Genomic DNA, 27,335 nt, shown 5'->3' with positions numbered 1-27,335 from the left:
GGAAAAGGGAAGAGATGGAATAAATAATAATAATAATGATGAAGATCACTTACCTTGTTCTTTTTATGATTGTCTAGTACCTTTTTGTCAATGACATGCTCCATGCAAAGAGTCTTCTCATGGATGAATTAAGTTTGTGATATTAACAGAAAACATGCAGTGAACTGCTTGTCAGCTTTGTTTCATTTCATGCCTAATGTCTAGCATAAAGATAATGCATATATGACCTTATTTTATACATAATATACTGCAGCACACACACAGTCAGGAAGCTTTCAAGAACCTTCTTTCTTTCTTCTTCAATAAACTGTAAAACCAGACCTTTTAAAATCCTGCCTATTGCACTTTGTGGTGACCTGACTTAAATGCAGAAGCCATTGGTTGACTTTATTTTTATCCTTGCAGGAAGAATAGTTGTTTATAAAACTCAACAAGCATAAAACAATATGCTTCAGGATTATAAATAGCATTTGAAAAGGTTTTGAGATTACACACTGTTGCCTGAAATACTACAGGGCAAAAATCTTCATCTTTATTCAGGTATACGAGGAGTTTTGATCAGGGAAGGATAGTCAGAGCTTCAGGATGTGGCCAATAATAACTTAATAAATCAGCAATGATATGATCTGATGGTGTTCAGCTTCCTTTCAACACATAATCAGTAAGCACTTAATTGTTAGAACTTGTATAATTACAGCACTGCCATGCAGGGGCTGTGCATTCTGTAATAATATAATTTCCTGTATTTGCAGTGGCAGGGGCTTTCATTAGAAGCAAGCTATCAAACTGCAACTCATCAGACTAGCTATGATGTTAATGCATATTTCGTATGTCTGACTAGTCACTTAAAGGAATGTCTAGAGTCCTTAATGCACAGAGCAGGTAAAATAGAAAGCACAGCTATTTATGCATACATTTATATAGATTTAGAAACTGATCCTGAAGTTGCAAGAACTAAATGCACATACAAGCATGAGGGGATAGGATGAATTAATGTCACAAAATAACAGAGCGGTCACAGGCAAAACAATCCCATTAGCACAGCAGTTGTGTGTAACCATCAAGGTGCAGCTGTACATGCCACCCTCAAACTCAGCTGAAGGAGTTGCATCCTCATAGCCACATAAATGGGATATTTTACTGCAATTTGGATAGGGCCAGGGTTTCACCTCTAGAAAGTCAATAGTTTGTGTGCTGGTGCCCTGGTGGCATGAGATGGCAGTGTATGGTCACTACCAGATGAGCAACAGGGCTCAACTGAACAAAGACAACACATACAGCAGTGATCATGGTTTAACCCCCACTGGCAGCTCAGCTCCATGCACCCGCTCACTCATTTCCTCCACCCAGTGGGATGTGGGACAGAATTGGAAGGGTAAAAGCATGAAAATTTTTGGGTTGAGATAAAGACAGTTTAATGGGACAGAAAAGGAAGAAAGTAGTAATAATGATAAAATAATTAAAATATACAAACCAAGTGAAGCACTATACTCACAAACATCTCACCACTTCCCAAGTGATGCCCAGCCAGTTCCTCTGGCCAGCTCTCTCTCCTGCCCTCCCCTCCAGTTTATGTATTGAGGATGATGACATATGTATTCGAATATTCCTTGGGCCAGTCTGGGTCAGCTGTCCTGACTGTGTCCTCTCCTGGCTTCTTGTGTCCCCCAACCTCCCCCCTGATAAGGCATGAGAAAGCCCTTGACCTAGTATAAACACTATTTAGCACCAACTAAAAACATCAGTGTCTTATCAATATTACTGATAAAGCAGACTGATTATAGCATTCTACCAGCTACTGAGAAGAAAGTTATCACAGATGAAACCAGGACAGTAGGACCCTCTGCTGGATCTCTTGCTCTTGCAGAAGGTGTGGCTTCCCTCCAGGTTTGTAAAGAATAGCCTGCTGGAGAAGTTTGGGAAGGGGAGCTCTGTCTCATACACCACATACCAATGGGTTGGCTGCGGTTGTATAAGATCTTTTTATGCAGCAGATGGTGTGCTATTTCAGAATGTGTATCCTTATTTCTGGTCCATTTTCCTCTGTGGCTCTTGGTGATATTTTTACATATTCATCAGAGCAGTCAGAGCTCACTGTTTCTGACACTTGTCTTACGTTGTGAGCATGTGTCACTGTTGTGTTGTATTGCATACAAGCTGATGAGCAGGAGAGAAGGGAGAGTGGTTCCTACTTGCAACGACTTTTCTGTTGCACGAGGTCATGTCCAAGAAAGTGTGCTGCCAGGAGGGAGCAGGCTGTACGGCTCTGCCAGCCTCTGCAGGAATGTTCCAGCTTAGACTTTAGTGGTGTGTGTTGTGCCAGGAGTGCTAGGCACAGCAAGAGGCCACGCACGCAGCAGAGTTATGAATACGAATACACCTTGCGTGCCATCATGGCCATCTTTGATCAAGAGTATCTTCCACTCCTTTGAAGCAAATGCAGTACCAGCAGTGTGTATTGCATGAAGATGACAAGGCACAGGAGAAGGTGAGACAAAACTGGAGCTCTGCTTCAGGTCACCATCTGCTGCTGCTGTAGAAAACCTGCTAGTAGGGAGCAGCTGCAGCAGAAAGAGCTATCCCACCAAAAGAAATCAAGTCTTGGTGTTAACAGGTTTTGCCCCGCCATCTTTGTTGGAAGCCAGTCCTGCAGGAATTAGAAGTACAAAAACATCACCCATGTCCAAGGAGTGGGATGAGGGCTTTTTCACAGACCTTGGGAGGGTTTGGGAACAGGATGGGCTGGAAGCAACTTCTCTTCCCCACCAGGAGCAGTCCAGGCAACCTCATGTGTTCACAGAAAATGGTGTGCAGTGGTTATGCAGGTCCTGCAAATAGCAGCTGAGTCGTTAAACATGAAGAGTTTCTGGAAGTCTGGAACAGTTCTCCACAAAGGACTTCAGATGGCTCTGAAGTCTAATGCAGCAAGGACATAATCTCCATAGGTGACGCAGATGGGGAGCAACCACCCTAGGGATAGCATGCAAGTGCTTAGGATGACCCAGGACAACTTTGTGATCATGCTGTTTAATCTGGTGGTTAATGGTTTATGAAATGAGAGGTTCACAGCTATGAGTGCACATGGACAGTGTAAGGGTGAAGGTTCCCCAGCCCTGAGGAGATACATACAGGCATTTGTTTGTTCATGCTTACCGCTGGTTTCAGAATGCTACACCTTAGCTCTGCCCTTCTAAAAATTTTGAAGAAACATAGGTTGTTTCTTTGTTCAGCCCTAGAAAGTGCTTGACCTCCTTCTGGCATTGTGACTCGATGTGAAAGGGAGGAAGAGCCAGGCCAGCAGAAACAGTGTGCATCGACCACTAAGGGGACACCAGTTGCTCACCATCAAGCTGGAAAAGGTGAAGGCTGTGATGAACATGCCTGTTTCAATGACCAGGAAAGGGCTCTTCTAATGTGACAATGTCTCTTCTTCCAGTGCGGTGGCAGCTGTGCCCCTTAGCACCCCACACTAGCACAGAGAGATGACAAGGGGTACAGTGGATAGAAGTGAGGTGCTGTTGTTCCAAGAAGAAGCTGATGCGCCAACGAAAAGGAGCATCTGCCATTTTGTGGACACTTAGGAAATTGCTGTGACATTTGGGTGACATTTTACTTTGTGCTCTGACCAATTGCCTCTTACCTGGTAGTGTCAAACAGCGAGTCTGCTGCCAAGTCATTAGGGGGGAGCCTGGAGAGGAGGTGATTCTCACTGGGGAGGGCATACTTAGGGTGGTATGTGCCCTGCACCTGCAGGGCTCATCAGGCAGCTGGAGTGCAGGTTCATGCTTCACTCACACTGCCTTTGGAGCCTATCTCCAGATGCAAAAAGGCCAGAAGTACCAGTACTGGCCGAGATGGTGACTCAGTGCCAAAAGCTTTGCTTGCCTGCACATAACAACCACATCCCCAAGGAGCATCACTTTCCCTGCTGGAGGGCTGCAGCAGGGGCACGTGTGCCTGGCGGGAGGGCTGAGCCTCATCTTGGCTGAGCAGATGGCCCAGGGAAGAGACGTTAATTAAGAGTAGGGCTCTGCTGCATGCAGGAGTCTGCTATTTGTGCTCATGAGGAAGATTTGCAGAACGGCAAAAGCTGGAGGGGCCTTCCTTGCCTGCCAAATAGCAGTGAAAGCAGACTTAAGGCATGAAGCCTGGATCTTGGCTCTTTCCAAATACAAGTTATTCTCCCCAAGAAAAATGTCACTGTGGCTGAGCAGCTCCTTCCCCGAACCCACTGCTTGCCATGTCCATGAGCAGTCCCTAAAGAGTAAAGGGTGGAGAGCAGAGATGCCCATGGAAATGGTGGAGGAGGCACCAGGAGTCATTAGCTGAGATCTGGGGCACCCCACACCTGGGAGCACCCTTGGGCCTAACCCCAAATCTGGGACCTGGTGTGGTCATATCCTGCACCTCAGTGCATGGGACCCCCAGGACCCATTGAACACACCGAGTGCTTCAACAGGTAGCAGATAAACAGCAAAAGCCAAGGTACATGTAGAGGAGGAGGCCCTGCTTTTGCTGGGAAATGGTTGTGGCTGACACTGCAAAGCATGTACTGCTATCCCCATTCCTCCTGCATTCTCTTTCTACGCAGTCACTAACCACTGTTACAAACCTTTGGACAGCCTGGCAAACACAGCAGGAATCTTTACATCCCATTCCTTTTCCACCTTGAAGTCTGAACCCAGCACTCCCCACATCCCGAGCCAGTGCTATCCCTCATTCCCCTAAACCTACCTCCTTCCAGCACCTCCCAGCAACCCTGCCAGACCCAGCAGAAACCTTATTGAATGGTTTTGGCATTTTTTTTCCTGAAATTAGAACCAGTCTGAAATTTTCCATGGGCTAAAAAGGAGGTTTAATCGCTTGCTTTATTGCACAAGAAAAATCCTGCATTTTGTTAGTGTTATGAATTAGCAGAAATCTAAAAATAGGGTTGTCTACACATTGCTTGAAAATTGTTTACAGCAAATAATGAACAAAGCAAAGCATATTGCCAGAGGCCTGGTTGTTGAGACACTGTATCGCATTATTAATTAAAATACAAGTCAGCTTTTTCCAGTACTTGTAGCCTGTGGGTATCCAATGTACTCCACTTGATTGAATCAGGTAGTGGCAGCACAGGCATTTTTTATTTTGTGCTGGAAGGGATAACAAAAATGTAAAGCTGTTTTCTGCTACTTCATTTGAAAAAATATTATTTTGGAATGAAAGCGTAGCAGCTGCAGCAGCCAGGCAGGAATAATAAGAGGTACACACTTTACCTGTGCACTAGGACTGAAGCACGGGGCTGCATCCTCAGCATCTCTCCAGCACGGCAGCATGGGCAGCCGTTTCCATGGCCATAGGATGCAGCAGTCCTTGTTCCAGGGAAGTGCATTAATTTGAAGAGGAGAACCTTTTATCCTTACCAGGGGTTTTCCCCCCTTATTTCCTTTTGGGGGTGACTCAGTGAATGGCCAGAAACAAGCATGGTTCTGACTTTGATTAGTCACAGGGTCCTGCCAAAAAGATGGTAGGATATCAAAGAGCCACAAAATGTAACTGTACTTTGTGTGCACACTCTGGTAGGAATTGTGACTGGTGAATAAGTACAATTAAAGGAAACCTGAAAACCTCACCTACCCCTTACTGAGGTCAGCTACAATCAGAGCCATTCAGTTCTTCCTGCAGAAAGCACAGGAACTACAGACCTGCCACCCAGTGCCGGCAAGGGGACATGATCCAAAACGGTGCAGGAATAAGATACTGAATACCTGAAATCCCAGTATATGTGAGAGACACACAAACGTGTAAATAAAGACATGGTCAAAAAATTGCATGATTTGTGATGATGACAAAATCATCACATGAGGCATCCAGGTCATTTGCAAACCCAGCTGATGCCACCAGTAGATGCTCCTGCTGCTGCCTCAGCAAATGCAAGCGGGATGTGTGAAGCTGCTGTTTTCCATTGCGTGCCCAGAAAGAGCCTCTCAATGGCCCTCCAAAGTACCTGTGTGACTTGGGATGCTGCCTGTAATTTTAAACATGACTTGCCACCATTGATATTATTTGACTTGCTCCAGGTCTCAGTACCCAACTGAGCCACAGGGACTGCAGTGGAGTTGTGCAGTCCCAGCTCCCAGCGCAGGCTGAGCCTGGGCAGTGGGACCAAGATGCCTGTCTGTAGGAAATAAGTGCCCTCATATGCTGAAGGGTTTCATTTTTGGCCCATTCCTAAGTGCCAGATGTCTTTTTGCTCCTGTTAAAAATAAATAAATAAATAAATATTATTTGTCATCTATTTCCAAGATAATAAAGGAAACAAATACTCTTCCCACTTGAAACAAGCAAAAAAACAAAAAAAACCCCAAAACAACCCCAGAGCATTCTATGTGTGAAGAAGCAACAACAGCAGAACCATTGTGATATTTGAAGACTGGTAGACAAAGGACAGAGCAGGTTTAGATTAGCCACTGTGTTACGGACCAGAGAAGGCTTAGCTCCAGCACTGAGCTTCAGCAGCTTCCAGCAGCACACGCTGCCCTGCAGCTGGAAAACAGCCCCAGGCTTTTCCCCCATGGAAATATTCAGTTTTGGTTGGTGGTTTTTTAAACCCTCCATTAAAAGGAGGAAACAGGACTAATGTACTTAGAAATACCTCTACAGCTGGTGTCCCATCTGAGAGGCAGCTCAGCCCGGGGAAGGTGAAAGCCACAAGGTACCTTGGCTGCATGAAAGGCAGCAGCAGTCCAGCACCCTCCCAGAGCCTCTGGTTTTGAGCTGTTTTCCTGCAATAAAACCACAGAATTACAATGGTGATCAGACACCTCTCAGCCCCCAAAATGCGCCGCTTTGTCAAAACACTGGTTACCTTTTCAAAACCTTTTTGTCAGACTTATCTGTACTAAGCAAGGAGATCTTAAAGGGTCTCCTGATAGACACAAGGTATTTGCTGCTATTCTTCCCTTTATTTCAGTATTCTGAACTACTAGCAGTATTTTAATATTGCTTATTTAATTGTTTAGCTATTGATATTTATCATTATACTATATAAAATATATATAGGATGGGTGGTGTATCAACTCAGCATCGCTGGAGCAACCTCAAGTTCTGGAATTTCCTGACTTTTAAATCCTCTACCTTGCAACATTAACATTGCACTAACACTGGGGGGTTTTGCATTTAATTTTATAAAGGCCAGGGGGGAAATAAGCTATTTCCCTGCTGCCCATATTTGAAATCCATGCTTAAGTGCACACTGGGTCAACCCCTAACCAGATGTAAGTACACAACCAAGTTATTGGATTTCTTGATGATGAATAGAAATCAGAAAATGCACCTGTCTGGCTGCAGAGAGATTTGCATAAAAATGAAGATTATGTACACCTGCATATGTAAAATATTGATGAAGAGAATCAAGTGTGTGTATGTGTACAAAACCACAACACTAGCTTTCAGATATGGCACTGCAGAGCTGCTTCAAACCCAAGCCTTCCCTTCATGGGAGAACAGTAAGAGAAGCCGGCAGCCCAGCCCTCATTAGCTGGTTTGATTTCCTGGCACAGAAACCTACCGGAAAGTTGCAACAGCTCTCATCTGCCAGTTGGTTCAAGATTAGGCTAGTAAGTGTGCTAATTGCTGCTTGTCTTCTGCACTGCATCCAAAAGGCTCCAGTAACAGGAGAGCTGAAGAGCAGGATGCCCAGAGCAGATGTCCCAGAACAACACTGCATCCCAGGAGCTCATGCATCATCTCATTTGCAGCTCCCCAACACCTGGGTCCAAGCTCTGTGTGTTCAGGTGCTGGGTGGCCACTGCAGGTCATGAAGCAACAGCCCAAGCACAGAGAGCCCTTCCAAGTTCTCTTTCACACACAGGCACCCATCTTTTCTTACATGTCTGTGTGAGAGGTACAAATATGGGGAGAGAGGAACCGGGTGCAGAGATGTTAAAATCAGACTCCACACACACTGTGTGCTGCCTATACTCACCAGTACCTCCAGGTGCTGGTCCTTGTGCATTTCTGGGCACTGGAGCACCTGAGGCTGGACAGAGAGCAGCATAGGAGAGTACAGAGACCAATCATGCAGTCACAAAAGTCTGCCCTTCTCTTGGGCCATCCTTATCTGGGAGGCTCTAATTGCAGGTGCTAAATATCAGCTGCCAATCACCTGGTGCCCTGCACTAAGCACACATCCCAGCAGCTGTCAAACAGGCATTTAGCTTTCCGTGTTGCCTTGTGTCTCTGTAGCCCAGTTTTCAGCAGAGAGGAAGGCATCTCTCAGCCACTGGCCAAGCATAAGAGCTCCATCCACACCTGTGCAGCAACGCTGGGTACCTTGACATGAGCCATCTGCTCCAGGGATCCACAGCTGGTGGGGCACAGAGGGCCACCATCACCCCACCACAACACCTCTCTGTGAGGATCCACAGCAGAGCTTTTGTCTTGCAGCAGACTGTAGCTTCTGTTGCAGGGACAGGATTGCCTTGGAGAAACACCTGGTCCTCCCCAGTGAGGCTTGTTCATACTGCCAGGGATGATGCTGTTAATTATCTCTATGTAAGAAACTCATGTATTTGCAATCTGACTGGCGTGGCTTAGCTACCAGTCCAGGTGTCTTAGCCTGATGAAAGAAAGAAAATGTTTACTTTTAGAGATGCTAAATTCACCTCTGAGCTCCCTAATGCTTGCCAAAGGATTTTGAATTTCAAAAACCCTCCAGCCCTCTGAGGTGAGGTTTCCAGCCCAGCCCTGCATCCCCTCCACTGTCTTCCCAGCATATCTGCTGAGCACCAGCACAGCTGGGTGCAGCTTTCCAGGATGCTCCAGTGCCCAGGAGGCTGCTGTGAATCCCTGGAACCCCTGGTTGTGCTGTTGCCATTGCGAGTGGTGACCAGACATGAGAAGCTCTTTCTTGGGTTCTCCTTTCCTAGGTAATATTGCTTGGCTTGAAATTTTATTCTACCCAAAAGGGGAATATTTCCAAGTTTATTTCTCACCGGTTTTGTATTCCCTTTAATTTAGAAAAACACATATAAATAGCAGAAGGTATATTTCGTGTGTATACAACTGCTTCATTATTGTGTATGAAATTAAAATAACATATTGATGATAATTTTAGCCTGCTTCATTGTTAGCAAACAAGGTGAGCACTGCTAGATCTGCCGATCCTCAGCCCTGTGCAGACACAGGGACAAGGGACTGCAGCTGGGGCTAGGCTCCCCCTGCTTTGCTATGATGGAGGCTGGGAGATGCCTTCCCAGAGCCCGTTGCTCCCTCCGCATTTGCTGTGACTGCGAAGAATGGCAAGGGGACCTGGGACTGGGGTCGTGGAGCTGAGGGGATGCACACATTGCATTATTACTTCTTCACGGGGCCCTGGGATGCTCTGCCTTAATGGCATTATTGAGCCCATAAAAGAATTAAAATTAATTAAACATTATTTTTAAATTAAGAGAAATTTCTTCTGCATCAGGACAGCCTCATACCATGACAACCAAGCCTTTCTCATCACTCAACCCTGCAGTATTCCTTTCTGGGAATGAATATTGCAGTACTGACAGTGGCCTGCATAGAAAGGAGATGTGGGGGTGCTGGTGGCGTGGTCCCATGGGCCACCCTGTGTCACACTACCTTCAGTCTCCACCTCTGCCGCAAGGGTGTGCAGCAGATGGCTGGGATGCACCAGCCCATGCTCCCTGGGCCATGAGGCTGCTTGTGGCTCCCTGTGCATCCTGGCCCTCCATGCTGGAAGGGATTGGTTCCTTTGCTCCGGTCCAGAGCCTTTGGCTGCCATAGGACGGCTTCATGGCAGGCAGCTTGCCTGGGAAAGAAAGTACATATTGTAAAAGGACCTTACAAAATAGTAGGCTAGCAAATACCAGTGATAAGTATTTTAATTCATCTCCTCTGACATGAATAGGAACTTTCTTTTACAACTGAATATAAATAGAAGTTGGACATAACATTACTATATGAATAAATGAATTAATCAATCAATGACAAAAGCATACTATGTAATCAAAAGATTTTTCATGTTAAGATTAATTTAGTGTAATACACGCCTAAATATTACATAAGCCCCCTTGACATTGAATTATAAGACTCGGGGATGGGAACGGGGTGGGTTACATGGTGCTGGAAGGTGGGACAGAGCAAGGAAGCAGTTCACCAGCCTGGCAGCCAATAGCATGGGAGATGCTGGCAGCCCCTGCTCTCCAGGCAGTGGTGCTCCCTGGGGGGCCACCAGGCCAGGCTGGCAGACCTGGCTTCTCCAGCCACCTGGGTGTGCTGTGAGCAACTCCAGCCACTGCAGGGTCCACCCAGTGCTCTGGCCAGGGGTTGATTTCCGATGGAAAGAGAAACTGTTCCTTAAGGGTACACTTTTTCTATAGGTGTTCCATGTGGACTGAAGGGAAAAACTATATACTCATTTATACTGCAAACAGGAGCCACAGATTTCAGACTTTGCCCTTGAATACCCATGAGAAGCGAAATATTCCTACAGCATCGAGTACTCCCCCTCCCTGGGAAGCGATGGCAGCTCAAGGCCCTCGCTCCTTCCAGAGCTGGCATGTAAGTCTTCGCCTGCACAAGTTAATTAATCTAATGAGGCAACTTCTTTAGATACGTGTTCTGTATGCTTTCTCCCAGCAAATGATCACACATCCTAAAAATATAATCTTCATTCTTCACTTGAAGTTATGCTTGGAAGTTGAGGTTATACAAATCCAGCCTTGAAAGAAAATGTAATTTCCTAGCAGCGAGCATAATTAAACATATGGAGCCGTTACCAGGGAAGGTAGCACACCCCCGTGGCTTAGTCATTAAAACCAAATTACATATCTATCCCACAGATTTGCTTTAACTCAGCTTGATGGTGAACGTTCATAGTGGTCAGTGTGACCATGTGCCGTATTGTCCCCAGTCTGGGCTGGCATGAAAGCTGAGGTTTGTCCTCAGTAATGCTTCGCAGGGATGCACTCCTGTGGGGCACCAAGGGAAGCTCAGCTCTCCCGTGCCTGCATTTGTTTGCCTATAGAACATAGAGCAGATAAAGTACTTTGTAGGCCGTTGGGATTACACCATCACCCATCTGAGAAGTACAGAAATAAATGGCCTGCTCCTATTTGTCCTGTAAGACTGGGAAAGCCACTTATCCTCAGGGATGTGCTTTACAAAATGAACCCATTGCCATGCAGGACTGCACTGTGCTGACCAGACCAAGGTATTTGTGATTCTCTGTGTGCTCGAAGCCCACCACCATCGAGCCCATCAGGCTCCAGCATGGTCTCAGGCTGGCTCTGCCCAAGGCTGGAGCACATCTGCTGGAGCCCGTCCATGCACAGATCACCAGTCACTCCTCATGGTGAGCTGCCTGCTCTCAACACTGATCTCTGACATGCGAGTCTGGGAACATGTGAGCAATTCAAGTTAAGGGGCTGGGGAGCATTAAAAGGTGATGTGGGGTTTATTTGTTCAGTGCTGGTAAGATGATACCATTAGGGGAAGAACCTTTTGATTTTGCATTTATGTTGTATATTGATTTCCTTTAAAACAGTGACATGGGCTATTGCTAATACCTGTCTAGTTAATACTTAATGGCAAATCCGCTCTTACAGCCAAGGAAGCAATATTATAATATCTGTAGGAAAACATACTTCTGTACATCTAATACTTTATTTTCTTTATTTCTAATCCCAATTTGCATAGATTTCAACTGAAAAAAAAAAAGAGATGAGGATCAAATACATTATCCCAAGAGTCTCTTGCGGGCTAGACGGAGGTTAGGCTTACTCTGCTGGTGTTGCAGGACACGGAGGAACATCTTACTTTCCAGTATCTTAGAAGGACTGCCACAACTGAACTTTTTTTTGCGACACGATTTATCTGCAGCAAAATGCTCCCCCTAAAACTGAAAAGGAAGCCATGTGGTCAAAAGCCATGGAGGGAAAGCATCAAACAAATGAAGGCATCCTTCATAGAGAGGGACATACGTGATGCTCAGGTGTGCAAGATGCTCTGATTTGAAAATGGGAGGCTCATCCCCAGTGATTCCCAGGAGCTGCACCAGGGCTAACAGTTCCCAGCCTGACTGCCTGTCTGCCATGCTGCAGCATAAGCAATGTCAGTGTGAGAGAAGGGCATAAGGACGATGATGGCCAGAGACCAAGGCAGGGGATGGGAAGGACATGGGTGCACCTCTCGCAGAGCACTTGGCTGGGTTAAGCCATGAAATAACTTTCCAGGCAGCATCTCCTTCAAGCGGGATTCATGGTTCTGGATGAAACAGAAACTCTGCTTTCATTTTTCTTGCTGGTGAGTTTGCCAACACCCATTTTGATTAACATGAAATTCCCTTTTCCATTTGCAACATGCTTCTGCTAAGTTTCAAACCTTTTACAAAGTGAGGCATTTTGGATGAAGACAGGTGGAGGCAATGGATGCGGGGAGGGAATTGAAATTAAAAGATTTGACTATGGGAGAGAGGGAATATGTGGTTAATACCATGGAAGGATGAAATCAGAGCAGCCAGGAGGGGGAGGAAGTGTTCTTTACTTGGGGACTGAGACGGAGAAGGACTTAAAAGCAGAGGCCTTTGAAGCTGCACCGGAGCTTGCTATAGGTACAGCCTGAGCTCCTGAGGCGTCTGGGTCCGAGATATTCAAAGATACTTAAGTTATTTAGCTTAAATAAGGAAGTTTTAAATAGATTGAGTCTATTGAGGGATGGGATGAGCTGCTCTGCTCAGGGCCTGCGCTTGGCTTGGTGAGGGCATGAAGCAGCTTACCAGTTCCATGGGGTCATCACCATCTCTGACTGATCAAACAAAAATGGACTTCACTCTAGTCCCCCGCTTACCTTCTGAAGTCCTGTTTCAGCTGCTACAGATTTGTCAGTCACTGCTGCAGCCCTTGTTTCTGAGCACAGGGGACTGCCAGAGGTTTCAGGACCATGTTGACAGGCAGTTCTAACTGCAACAAACCAAATCCTGTGTACAGTCCTGGGACCTCAGGGAGACTCTATCAGGTCTGTGCAAGGGCAAAGGCCCTCTTTCCACATCAGTTTCAGATGGGGGCAGTCAAATCTGGAGACAGTAAAACAAGCAATCCTGGTGCAAAGGGATGGAGCAGGGGGCTGGGAGGCTACAGGTATCTGCTGGGACTGTTGCACCTCCATGCTGGTGTGTACGGCATGCTGGGGTCTTCTGTCTGTGCAAGGGGCAGCAGCAGTGCTGAGCAGGATAACTAGGCAAGGCTGCACATCCTACATGAATGTATATGAACCACAAGTCCAAGAATGAAGGTGCTGTGTTTCAGAGGGGTCTGGTCCTCGCAGTGGAGCAAAGGGTGCTGAAGCCAACGCAGGCTTTGACCTGCTAACTTTAGAAAGAGCTCTGGAGTAAACTACCTCACACTAAAGCACTGTGATGTGTTGCTTCCTCCTCCGGCTGGGACAAGGCAGATTTGGTTCAGAGGGAGAGCTTGGGGCAGCTCCTGTCTCCATTCTTGCAAAGACAGCCATGCTGGCAGCTCATGCAGGCAGGATGGAGATTGGCTTTTGGGGAAGCACAGAACCCTCCATTTCCCACTAACCCCAGTGTTCCCACCTCAGTGTTCCCACGCAGTATCTCCTCTGTAATCAACAGATCGTAGTGCTGCTTTACTCCTGGTGGAAATGCCACCAATCGTCCATCAGGCAGACGTGCCCTTGGGGTGAGTGTGCAAAGGGCACGGCTGACACTGGCAGGAATTGCTCCTCTGGTTGCATTGCAAAAGCAAGTCTCAGTCCTTGCGCTTCCAAATGCTGGGCTGCAGGTGCAAAGCAGGTAGCAGGAAATGCAAGGCTTTGCTTTGCACCTGCAGAAGAAATGAGCCTTAATTTTTTGCAAATTTACCCCATAATGAGAAACATATGTTATAGAACATGATTTTCTACAAACCAAGCATTTGCTGCATAGTTTATGGTTAAGTCTGAATGTAGTCACAGCTGTCATGGGAATTACGGGTTTCTTGATTTTCATAATTAAAAAGAGAGAGAGGGAAAGAGGGTGGAAAGGAAGCCGGAGCCCAGAGCCTGGTGCTGTGGGCACTGCCCGCGATGCGCAGCGGGCGGCTTCGCTGCGGGAGGGAGAAATTCCTCTGTTGGAAATTCACTGAAATACTTCCTATAGCAGTAGGTTATGCAGGGAACACCGTCTGCCTGATTCCGTGGTTAATTAAATAAAAGATATTCCAAATTAAAAAAAAAAAGAAAAAGATTCTGGGTTTGGGCTCTTGGGAAATCATTACTGACTAGTGACCTCTCTTAACCTGGATAAGGTTCATGCAGGAGATGTCAAAGCGTGAAGCATAGCAAATATCCGTGAGCATGTACAATTACAGGTTTATTAAAGGGAAACAAGGACCATACAATAAGTGGAAAAGCCTGTTTTATGGGCCCAGTGAGCTGGTGGCAGTTTTCAGCAAAAGCAAAACTGGTTTCTGTAGGGGCTGTGCCCCCGGAGCTCCAGCCAAGCTGTCCCACTGGGGAGGTGTTAAGCAGCTCTGCAGCTACACGCTCCTGCCAGCACTGGAGATATTTTACCTGGGCACAGCAGGGAATGAAACAGTAGTCAAGGAACATATTGCAAGTCTGAGTGAGTAGAGAAAGGGCTGCCTGGGTAGAACTGGACCAGCTGAAAGCCAGAAGAGGCTGGAGCTTCTCCATCAAGGGTATTATCCCAGTGTGACTATAAGGGCTAGAGAGGAATGTAGGGGTCCCAAACATCATTCCTCTTCCATTTATGCTGGACATGATCCTCATGCCCTACCCCCTCTTTTCCCCACTGTGTGCTTCCTGCCTGTTGTGGTACCAGCATCTTCTGTGCCCATGGGGAACAGGAAGGGTAGGGTGTGGATGGTGGGTGCCCAGCCAAGGGCTTCCTTCTCTGTCAGCTGCCCGCCTCTCGCCAGCATTCCCCACAATTACAGCTGCCTATAATTGATAATGTTTTCATGAAGGGCATTTTCCTTGCATTGGGAAACAACTGCAATCACATTGACTGTATATCAAGCAAAATACAAGTCACTTGGGGAATAAAGCAAAGATGTAATTGAGGATCTGCTATTTATCACTCTTCCCAGAATTATCTAATTCACAGCACTAATACTTATGACACACACACTGTTCTCAAGCACTTGCTTCATTGTCATCAGAATTTTTTTTTAAGGAAATAAAACGTCTAACTACTTTCAAAAGTCTTTGACTTTCAATCATGAGCTTGTTGCTTATTAGTGAGATGAATTTATAGGTAAGGTGCTAATCTTTTATAATCATCCTTTTATAGGCAGATGCCATCAGGTTTGCATAAGTAGTGACATTAACTGTTACAGCTTTAAGTAGAAATCAGAGTGCAGAAATGTAAATAACTACTGGATTTTTAATAAGTAATTAGTGATGCAAAACCTTAGTTACAATATTTAATTACAAAAAATGGGTATGTTTCAGCACACTCACTCCCAACTGGAGCACTCTGGTACATCTGATGCATGCAGACCTGCTGGCATTAAGCACTTACTCGGCATTTTGCAATCTCCTTGTGCGGATCGGGAGCTCTGGCGTGGCTGGGTCTACACAGATTTGTGCAATTGGATAAGAACCTGGGAGTCAAATCCTAAATCCTATCTCTTCATGGGGATTAGGCTGTTCAACTGATTCACTGAGGTAGGATTTTTAGTTATTCGACTAGTCTTTCAGACTGCACCCTAAGGGAAATCAGGCAGTGTCTCTCCAGCTTGTACACAGCAGCAGCCAGCCCAGGAGCCCAGCTCCACTGGCAAGTAAGAAATGCTGTTACTGCTCTGGGAGTGGGGGCCGAGCTGCTCAGGCAAACAGCAGCCCTGCCCATCACAAGTTAAGAGAGTGGAAAGCTTTCACACTTTGATGCCTGTAGCCCAGTTACAGGGAGATTAGCAAGTTTGTTTTTTTCCCAGTGTCCCACCTATCCTCCCCTCATCCAGCTGAATGCCGTACTATTTTATGAAATCTCTAGTGTCACTTCAGCAAGACTGCTGATAGACATAGGAAGGAGGGGATGAAATAAAAGAAGTAGACAAATAAAGGACAAAAGGTGTAATGCTGCTTGATTTAAGTAGAACATCCCTGGGAGAAACTCCCCTCCAGTTCAGTGCTGTCCTCAGATTTGCAAAAGGAATTTTCCTTCAATCCTCATGTCACTTCAGCCTTCAGGGAGCTTCAGTAATTAGGGCTGCAACTGCATTTCGATTATAACCCCTGCCATGGGACTTCTTTGCCCAGGCTGGAGGTAGGATTCAGGTCTTGGACACAATAGGAAATGTTAGCCTTTCCCCCGTGGCAGTTTGTTCTGGCTGGTATGCACTGTGCAGGCTGTTTGCTGCTCTTCTCTTTCCTGCAGGAGTTGAGTGTGATCCTGGGGTGTCCTACAGCAGAGAAAGTGAGATACATGCCCTGCCGTGCAGGGGGAAAAGCCCATACTGCACCCACCACTGCCTGTGAGCAACCTGCGTGCCTGGGGCTGGACAGGCTCTGACTCCTGCATAGCTGAGAGCATCCCTTGCGCTGCTGGGCTGAGCTGGGGGGTCCTACCGTGTGCACGGACTAGCTGGCAAGTGGAGAAGACAGAAAGGGAGCTAACCTGGCTGCTCTGCCATGGGGACATGGCTCAGGCACCCTGTCTGTCCCTCACTGCCCAGAGTGGGACTATGCACAGGTGAGCAGAAACCAGACTGGGCAAAGCTCCACAGCCTGCACTGCCTCCTCCAGAGTGGTGGCAGGCAGCCGGTCCTGCATCTATGGCTTAGGAGAGAGCGGCTGCACCCCTCCAAACCAGGCTGACTTCAGGTCGGTTCTGGTGAACTCCCCTTTGGGTCAGCTGTGATCTGGACACAGGGCTGGCTAGAGAGGCCAGGGTTTGGTTTGAAGTGCACTTATGTACTCTCCCCTGCAGGCAGCAGCATCAGTTCCCCCACTTACTCATCAGAAGGAGGGAATGGGAGTGCACTGTTGCTGTCTCTGGCTCCATTTACTACCAAGATCTTTTATTTTTTCACTGGATGAAAGAGAAGGGTATTATAAGCATGCTGTAGAAAGTGGGGAATAAGAATTGTAGCAAGCATAAAATAACTCAAAACAACAGGCGTCTTTCATATGGCCAGTGTGGCCAAAAGAAGAGCAGCCGTGCGGCTATGGAGCCATAAATAACACTGGGAGGGAGGAGAAACTCAGCAGTGACAGAAAGACAAAAAATACATGCTTTCAGATGTTGCCTGGCAAAGAGGGGCACCAGCCCTGTATCCTACTAATGATAATTAGGATTTTGTTGAGTTTAGTAACACACCAATCCCCATTCCTGAAACTTTAGAAGTAGTTGCTGGGAGTTAAACAGTTCTCTAACACTCATTAATACCCGATCAAAGACCAGATATTAGCTGTGCAAATACAGGCAAAACTCTTTTGCATAAGAAACATCTTTTAAAAGTTGCAAACCTCCCCAGAACCAGCGGTTGGGAGGCATTCATTGTGTCATACGCATTAATTCAGTTGGCACATTACAATGTTAAACTAAATGACATTATTACAAAGCTGTGCTAAGAAGTGTTGACAGGTCCATATGGTAATTTTACTATGTATAATGAACACACAGACTCCTTTCTTGCAGAAATTTATAGTTCAAATCTATACCCAGGATATCCAGTTTTATTTCCAGAAACTTAAATTGACTTATTACGATGTAGTGAATGTATAAATTAGTTCCAGTAGTTAAACTGAAGCATTTCCCTACAGACTCAATTAGATTCATTAATCTACTGTGTAGACCTGTAAACGGTCCATTGTTCTTTTCCCCCCCAAAATGTCAAAAACTATTTCTCTAACTATAAAATATTTCCTACAAAACCTCTTTTAAATAGGAAGAATTATTTAATATTAGGAACCCAGATCCACAAATTATTTCAGCGCCCTTGTTCTTCTTCAAAAGAAAAATAGGGTTCAGCTCTTGCCAGATAATTTAGTGGGATGGAGGCTGAATTCACTCTTCTATTAAGCTTAAGAGCTACTGGCATAAAACAGATCACTTTCTACCCTCATTCAGGAGAATAAATCATTAGGAAAGGGGATCCTTGCATGTTTCTGTAACCTACAGTACATGTTGCTCTAAACATTTGTGTACAACCAGATGCTGCAGAGGGTTGGTTGCAGACACTGGTCAGGCACAGCATCCTGAGAGACCCATGCAGGGATTGCAGAGGAGCCACTGGTAGATGCAGACACCTTCCAGGTGCCACAGGGACCGAGCCAGGGAAGAGTGGGCTGCAAAACCCCTGCTCTATGTGGGGACCACAACCCATGTTTGCAGGTCAGAGATGGATTTTAAAATACCCCTTCTTCAGAACAAAATCCACTTTATTCACATCTATCTGCATGGATCCACCATGATTTGTAGTTTCTTCTTTTCTGTTTCCGCTGCTTTATAGAAGAGACACAAACACAAGATCCAGGTGACCAATAACATGCCTTTTATTGATGAGGCCTCATTGCGCCAGCTAAACTCTGCAGCAACAATTACAGGGTACCGCTCCCAAAAAAGAGGGGTCAGAACAAACCTACAGTCCTGACTAAGGGAGCGGGTAAGCTCTGAGGCTGGAGAACTGCTGGGAGCACCTCTGCATCCCAGCCTCTGCGTTGGCATGATCCATCACTGCAGAATGAAGTTACAACTAGTTTCAAGCTCATCTCCTGAAAATGTGGCTGTGTGAGGATCCTGGATTTGGAAGGAGGGAAGGAAGAGGGAAGGAAAGCAGTAGCTTTTTACATCTTCAGACTTACTGGTTTAGCAATGCCACTCCATGTTCTCATTGTCAAACATCTGATGCCCCATTCCACACATTTTTCACATAGAGAGACCATTTACCTTGAAGGGAAGTGCTGCAGGGAAGTGCAAGGCTGGAAGTGCACCAGCAGCAGACATGGCACATGTAGTGCCGCTGGTTAACAGGGATGGTGTGCACTTGCACTTGTTCTTTGCCAAAGACACTGAAACAGAAGAGCCTAGACTATTATTATCTTCATATTCACTGAAAATATTAAAAGATAAAAAAGGTTGTTTCAAAATATTCCTTCCATCAGAAAATTCGACCCTCTTATCCCATAGGATGAAAATTAGCTGGTTTGCAACATGCTATATTTTATGCAGAAATAGGAGGGAAGGGTCATGCACAGCTGGGGTGCTGGGATGTAGCCAGGCAATGCCAGACCTTTTACCAGCATTTCCATCAAACGTGGAAACAAAAATAAAAATACACTGTATTTTCACAACTGACCACTTACACGGCTAGAAGTAGTTATTGTGAGGCAGGAGTGTGGCCTGGTTCTGGGGAAACTCAACCATTAGGCATGGAGTTCTAGAAGTCCCCATGAAGAGTAGTTTTGAGACATGCAGAACAATGTCCTCAGTTGTTGAGGCCTTTGGTCCTACACTGCTCCCTGTGTTCAGCTTTAGTGCTGAAAACTATTAACTATAGGGAAAAATAAAAATCTAAATCAGAACCCAAGCTAGAAACAAGCACAAGATATCTAACACGGAGAGCACTGAGGTTTCCTCCTAAACTGAGGAATATTCAGAAAAAAATACATAAAGAAGAAATTCCTGGCACCTGGTGCTAATCCTGCTTTGAATCCCAGGACGCGTCTCATTCTTGGCCACGTAAGCGGGAGCCACAGTGAGTCCACTCCTGCTCCCCATCCCCTGGTTGGGAGCAGGGACACTCATCCCAGATCTGCACAATCCCCATGGCACCAGGTCACAGCAATTGCTGCGATGCTCCCCATGTGTCAACTTCATCAGAGAGATGATTCACCCTCACAGAGTGGAACTGTAAAATCTGGCTGTGATGGAGGGGAGTAAATTGCATTTCCTTCCCTCTCATGAATTAGCAGTGAAATTCCCTGGTCCTGATTCTCAAACTTCCACTGCTGGGAATGTACAAAGCAGGAGGACCATTGTATGATTCTTTAGGTATGAGGTCGAGTTTGCAGCATTTGTAGTCATAAAACTTGGCTCTGACTTTTACTCTGAACAAATTTTATATGGGAGTCACTGAGAAAGAATAAATATGAAAGGCTAAAATGTCATTTGCCATCCCTTGCAAGTATGACCCTGACCCTACATCCCTGCTCTGACTCCAGTGCAGGTGTTGCTTGCAGATAGATTGTAAGTTTGAGGGTTGAATTGTGCTCTACTTTTAAAAAGCGTGTAGCAGACACTGTGCTTTTACCAGCTTTTTAATACCTTAGTATTTCTTCTCCAGTGCCCCTGGCTACATTAGAAATAACTACCATGAGCAAAGAGAATAGCCTGCTGCAAGCTGTGTGAGACCATTTAATAGCAAATAAATTACCAGTGCATCCTAAAATCAAGGTGCAGGAGGGGAGGTAGTGAGGTTGATATTAGCGTTTTTCTCCTGGGGGAGATTTCCACCCTGCCTTGCTGCATCCTACAGCTCAGGAGATCCTCTCCCGCTTCCTCTCTCCCAAGTTGGCTTTTCCCCCCTCACCCCTCCTGGAGCAATGGCATTTTAAAAACATCTTTGTTCTGCTCAGAGGGCAACTCTGCCCTGCCCATCGCTAACGTAAATGACCTTAGGAGGCTCATGGAAAGGGTGTAAATCCCAGCTAGGACTTGGAGTCCTGCCAGCAGGTAGCCAATAGTCAGCATGAGAAAGCCGTGTCATTTAGCTGCTTGTGCCACTGACACCAATGATATTGCTGCCGTAACTTGCATTTTTGCCTTGTCACCAGCCAGTGAGGAATTTGTTGTTGCCTGTTTGTAAAAAGCATATATCAGCCATTTCAGAATACTTCCCTTCCCCTTATTTGACTTCAAAAGTTTACTGTGTAAACCAAGAAGCAGCCATACATTCACGAGGGAGTTACTAGGGACTGAATTTGATCTCTCTGCTTCAGCTGGGTCTACAAAATAAGAAGTTTAACACTTTTTCTGGCAAAATAAGAGTATGGACTTAATTGCAGATGCAAAGTGCCAGAGGGAACGCAGCAGTGCTGCATTACCAATGGGGAGGGCTGGATTTCACTCTGAGCAAACTCGGGAAAATCTGTTTGTGGAGCTGTTGGAAAGAAGCAGGATGCTCACTAGAGCTTGGATGTGGCCAGGGTGAGCTTGGAGAAAATGAAGGCTGCAGGGCTGAGCCCGGGGGCTGCTGGTGGGGGACACCAATGCCTGGTGGGGGTGGTGAGGCATGAACCTCGCCTGCAATTAAACCCTGTGAGTCAGTATTTCCAGCACTGGCATCGTCAACAGTGCTGTGCTGCAGAGCAAGGCAGAAAATACCAGCTTTGTCCAGTACAGGAGTCATCCGTGTCTTGCACAAGGATGGTGCCTCTTGCAGAGAGGAGCGGTCTGTGGGGACGTGCTGGCCCCAGCCCGTCCGGCCTCCAGCAGCCCTGGCAGTGCTCCTGGGGGTACCAGCATGGCTTGTGCATGACAAACTCTTGTGAGCTGCAGGGGTCTTGCTGAAGCCTGTTTTCAAGTTGTCCCATTTGCTGGGATCTGACTAGATTGTCTTTGTCCCTGGGTTCATGGGTCCCCACCAGCCACAGCCACATGTCAAGGCAGCAGCAATGTGACCCAGGACCCTGTCTAGGCCACAGTGTTCTGCACTGCTCTGGCCATGCTTTGGCATCAGCACCAAGAGAGCTATTCATGCTCGTCACCGAAGGGTGCATGGCAAGACTCCCATCTGCCCTGCCTCTGACAACATGGACTCACCATGAGTACACAGACCAGTGCAGGTTTTGGGGTGTTTTGTGGCTAGATGCTGCCCATCCCCAAACCTTTGTCCAGTGCTTGGCATAGCTGGTCACCACGGGGGCAGTGGCAATTGTGCTGGACGGGGAACACAACACATCAGCGTTTGTTCCTCTCTAACTAGAATTATTTTCAGTGGAAAGAACTTGAGCACTGCCACCACAGCTCTGAGTCACTCCCCGGTATTTCTGCTGACTGCTGGCGAAAGAAAGTGAACATTCATGAAGCGGAGCTGCGCTGCTTGGGGAGTCCGCTTAAAGACCACAATAGGAAGATTGTGGAGGAAGAATTTGAAGCAAATAATCTGGAAAATATTTAAGATAAATGTGAACAGAGTGGTGGGGGTTTTTGCTTGTTTGTATTTTTCCCTGGGAGAACTCAGATTAGAGAAGAGCAGCTACTGAACTGCTGGAAGGGGCTGTGGCTGTCTGGGGCGCCGCATGTTTCTGAGGTGGAGACGTCTTGGGCAATGTCTACCTGGGACAAGGCAAGGGGCAAGAAACCAAGTTGTTGGCTGCCAGTGTTTGGAAAAAAAGAATGATAAAAAATATAAATGTATAAATACACAAATATACATGTGTATTTGAGGGGCTATAACTGTTCTGTAGATGCACTCTCTGTAATGTTGGTATTTAACCGAGTTTAGCCTCTGTGGGAGCACATGGCTGGGCAACAACCCCATGGTCATCACCATGTCTGTCCTAGGGGTGGCCAAGACAACTTTGCCATCCTGCTGTGGCCCCGGGTGCAAAAGCTGCCGGGAGGGGAGCTGGGACTGCAGTGGCTCAGTGAGTTGCAAGGCACAGGGCACAGGAGAGGAGCAGCAGCACACAAGAGTCACTTCTGAACAAAAACTCATCCAGAGTATAGACTACTGCTAATTGTCACAGCCCAGCTCACTTTATTGACCCACATTTTCATGAGATGCAAGTGATTGTCTTGCAGGTTGCACTGAAGCCTTTGGGGTGAAAGGGGTGTTTCCAAACCTTCCTGCACTGCTTCACTGCTTGCTGTCCCTTCCTGTGGCTCAGCTAGCCTGGCAGGGATTGCTGCAGAGATCAGCTGTGTTGGGAGTTAGGGCTGGTCCCTCTGGCTGTGTTTTGGATAAAGGGGCTGTGGGTGAAGCTGGGTAATGCAGGAACAGTAGTGCTGGAGATCCTACAGCCAAGCCCACGTGAATACACATCCCTGCTGCTCTGCCCACTGTGTTGCCCTCATGGTGCAGGAGCAAGACTTGGGGACCACCTGCTTTTGCCTTTGGCCCTGCCCAAGAAGATGTGTCTGAAAGCTCACTCGCTGCCTGTGGGACACAAGGATGCCTCCAAAACCTCTGCTTGCATGGCAGAACTGTGGGGCATCTTGCTGCCAGGAGAACCAGGAACAGTTTGTGTCTAATGTTTGTCTATGGGAAATGAACACTGCTGGGAGCTCCTGCACTGGAGGGACTCATAGCCTTGTCCTGAGATTGCTGTGTGAGGACTCATCTTCCAGTTTAACGTGGACACCCAAAGCCAGTGTACACCTTCAGATGTCTCCCACCTGCCTGCGTGCAGGAGATGGTGGTGACACGCTCCAGACTGACCCCTCTTCCAGAAAAAAAAGAGTCCTAGGCAGCGGTCCCCATTCCCAGCACCTGGCGTGGGGAAGTTTGGAGAACCTCCAGGCACACCCCTAAGAACTGCAGCTGCCCTGCTGGTTTTTAAAAATAGGCTGAGCTGGCTGGGTCCTGACGTCAAAGATAGGGCTTTATCAATGTCACCTTTATGTTAGCAAACAGATTAAATGCTTCTAATATCTCCCATAATGGCATTCTGTATGGTCGAGATCACATTTGCGATAGTATATTTGATACAGTTGTAAACCTTGAAAGAATAAGGGCTGCCTAAGAGAATAGCTTTTTCTAGCTTAAACACATTACAGTTGCGAGTGTAAATCACTTGTCAGTTGATGGCAAATGTAACAGTGTTATAATCGGAGGAAAAAAGAAATAAAGTGCAGATAATCTTTTTCGCCATTTTCCTGGCAGCGTCAGCGGTGGGAGACTGACAGCCCTTCACTTGAGTGGCAGGTGTCCTTTGAAGCGCCTGTGAATCACTATCTGTGCAGACTGTTGAAATGCATATTTCCATCCTTATCGTAAAGGAATGGATGGGCAAGATAGGTGCTGTTAACATTGCAAATAGCTCCAGAATTATTCATTGTCAGCTCTGGGCAAAGAATAGGGGGAAAGTTTTATTATTCACCATGCACAATAGCCGGATGCTTAATGATTCCCCGCTACCTTGGCAGGATTGTCTGCTGACTTCAGGCGCTCGCGGTGGGTGACACAGGTCTGGCCAAGTGTTAGAGCAAGATCATACGTCCCGGGCCCATTTTAATTTCTAATACATTAATCTTTCCCTCGCAGATGCACAATGAATATTCCGCAGCCCCTTGTTTGTCAGGAGCTGTCTGCCTTTCATCTATTCAGGTGGTTTCATTGACTCTGAAAGCACGCTTAAAAGGCCTGATCAGTCAATGACAACTGTGGCACAATAGCAGGGGGCCCTGCTCCCCCCGTGCTCCCCGCACCCCGGCACCTGATAGACACGGCTGACACCCGCTCCCCAGGGACACCCGGGCAGCGGGTGCCTTCCCCAGAGACGTGCCGGGCGTTATCGCACTGGGAGGACCGCGCAGGCGGATGTATCGCACCTTCCCAGCAGCTGAACCTGACCCCGCACCGCCGCGCTCGCGCCACGGGTCCTGCGCTGAATTAAAATGGATTAAGTTGGCTTAGTGCTGTTTTACAAGCAAGCTGCATGCACCGCACCTTTCATTTTTAATTTTAATCCTTTGTCTTGGCTTGCTAATTACGATTGTTTTAAGTTCATTATCCGGATGCGCACATTGTTACTGGCTGGATCTGTGCACTTGTAAGCTGTGTCCTCACTTTTGCAGGTAGTGACCCTTGAATTGTTAAATGAGCCCGTGCCAGCACCAAGCAGCACACTCCGTGATCTACGATTCACTCCTCAGCTCTCGATTCTTTTGTCTCTAATTAATTAAGTAGCAACCCCTCAACAGCAACGGGGATAAGCACTGCAGAAACACCAGGGCTGGGGCAGGGGGGGATAGCTGGGACTCCCCTGAGCAGCTGTGGGCTGCACTTGCCCCAACACTGCAGCCCTCCCTTGTGCTCGCATTCCCATGTCCTCTCTGACACAAAGCTCAGCCCTGGGCAATGCTGGGGACTGAGGTCTGGTGTTTGCTGCTGCTGCATCTCCCACCAAGGTGCTGCTGCCCTAGTCCCTCTGGCTTCAGAGGAAAGCTGGAGATCACCCAAACTAGGCAGACCAGTGGGGAACTGATTTGCAGGACACATCAACCATTCACTGGGCTGAGGACACTCTCCTCGGCTTTAGCAGGATCCCTACATTTGTTTAGAACCCCATACATCAAAAAGTGACCCGATTACCTTTGGGTTTTAGGATATAATCTCCAATTCACACATGTGAAATTGGGCAGGAGGGATTAGCTGTGAACAGACTGGGCTGGAGAAAACAGCAGCTGGCACTGCTTGGATCAATGTGTCCACTGGAATGGGGCAGGTGGCTTCCAGAGACCAGGTCCCAGAGCCTACCCATGCCCTCAGTCATGCAGGCATGCAGATGTGCAGGCATGCAGGTGTGCATACATGGACCTGTGCAGGTCTGCAGGCATGCAGGTGTGCATATATGGACCTGTGCAGGTGTGCAGGCATGGAGCTGTGCTGACTGTGGACAGTGGGGCTGTGGTACAGGAGGGTGTTCCTGATGCACTGCCAGCACTGCCACAGCCAGGCACTGCTGGGACCGTGGGGAGAAAGTTGATGCCGTGAGTTCCCCTCCCCAGCTGCACAGACCTGGGGGCTCAGTGCCCCCAGGAGTGCCTTTGCCTCTCAGTATTGGAGTAGTCACAAGCACAGAGCATGTCAGAGACCCAGAGAGAGGAATGCCACATGCTGGGTGGTGGAGATGCAGCTGTAATATTACAAAAAGATGCTCCAAAAGTGCTGAGCATCACCTCACCCCTCGTGTCTGCCTGGGGCTGCACAAAGGCATTTGGTGCCCAAAGTGGTGCTGGACACCCCACGAGCCATGGCCCATCTGGCTCCAGGATGGGGGGAGATGCAAATTGTGCCAGACAAGAATTAACCTGCCTGGGTAAGCATCCCTACTGGGTCTGCGTCAGGGGCCTGCGGCATTCCAGATGGAGAAACATCTTCAAAAGTGGAGTGAAGCCACGTGCAAACCTGCTTTGCTTAGTGCTACAGCTTGCAAAGGTGTCCGTGCATGACGGGATGCCTGGGACCACAGGAGAGCTGGGGCTAGACCCCTCCAGTGAGAAGGGACCTGGGTGGTACTTCTTCCTGAGTGCTTCTGTTTTGCTGGGTTTAAATGTAGTTTTCTCCCTCCCATAAGAACAGCACAAACTGGGGCTGCTGGGACCTGTGCAGCTCTGAGGATGCTGCTCCTCTGCCCTGGCTGAGCTGCCCCTTTGCCTCAAGGGCTGGGGGACCTCCATCCCTGCTCCACAAACCCCAAATCATCTATGGTGCTTCATGAAGGGTTGCATTTTAATAGGACTTCACTGGCAGTTGCTTTTGTAGTGTTGCACTGTGATTAACCAGGCACAGGCACACAGGGTTTGAAAAAACTCCTCTGTTGAACATTGCACCAAGGCTGGCCTGTGCTCTCAATAAAAGCTCATTAAGAAAAGATTATGAACATATAACAATACATTTTAAGTGCGCTGCAATGATCCATAAAATTGGTGTGGCTAATTAGCAGATCAAATCTCTATGAGAACTGGATCACTTTAATATCCTTGGGTAGTTGAATTCTGTAGGTATTTTACTATCCACACATGTTTAGTAAAATTAAATAACAGTATAAATGTTCAGTGGGATTAAAACAACAGTAAAATGAAACCAAACAAAATGAATTTATTTTGTTAATAGAATAACAGAGAATCCCAATGTTGATATAACATTACACAAAATCTAAAGCAAACACAGTCTGAATCCCAGTCTCATTTCACATGTAATTAACCTTTCTCAATCAAGCTAAGCATCCCTTATACCTCCTCCACAACGGCTGTGCACCCACATCTCTTCCTTCAAGGGGATGAAAAGGCAGGCATCAGTTTGCAGGGCTGCTTCTTCCTTGCAGCATGGCTGCTTCTTCCTTGCAGCATGGCTGGGCCAATGCTGGTGCTGGTGCCAATGCTGGTGCCAGGGAGCATCAGTCCAGCACCAAGGTGGGAGCTTGGCTGGGCAGCCAGTGAGTCCCTGCCCAGGAGTTCAGCCCAGAGCAGCAGTGGGATGGGGTGACAGGTACCCCCTGCTGTCCCTTCCACTGCATGGGGGATGCTGGAGACTCCCTGCACCCTGGAAAGCCTCCAGCAGCAAGGCCAGGCAAGAAGATGCTGAGGATGGCTGGGGCATTTGGGAAGTTCTTGAAGAGTTTATGTCCCCTCGTGGAAACAC

The 27,335-nt window shown here is 47.2% G+C and overlaps 1 long non-coding RNA gene across 1 annotated transcript; it reads right to left on the bottom strand.

Annotated features, from left to right (window-relative positions):
• Positions 1–7,156: 7,156 nt before the first annotated feature.
• LOC133217954 (uncharacterized) lies at positions 7,157–8,069 on the bottom strand. Its single transcript, XR_009727018.1, has 2 exons — positions 7,973–8,069; positions 7,157–7,880 (listed from the first exon to the last, which is right to left on the bottom strand). It is a non-coding gene; the product is annotated as an uncharacterized LOC133217954 (long non-coding RNA).
• Between the last annotated feature and the right edge of the window lie 19,266 nt (positions 8,070–27,335).

The sequence above is a fragment of the Neopsephotus bourkii genome, unplaced genomic scaffold, assembly GCF_033783945.1.
Source record: "Neopsephotus bourkii isolate Nb327-2 ecotype Australia unplaced genomic scaffold, CSIRO-AGI_Nbou_v1 NB_1181, whole genome shotgun sequence".
Taxonomy (NCBI): Eukaryota; Metazoa; Chordata; class Aves; order Psittaciformes; family Psittacidae; genus Neopsephotus; species Neopsephotus bourkii.
This window is presented reverse-complemented; position numbering and strand designations above follow the sequence as displayed.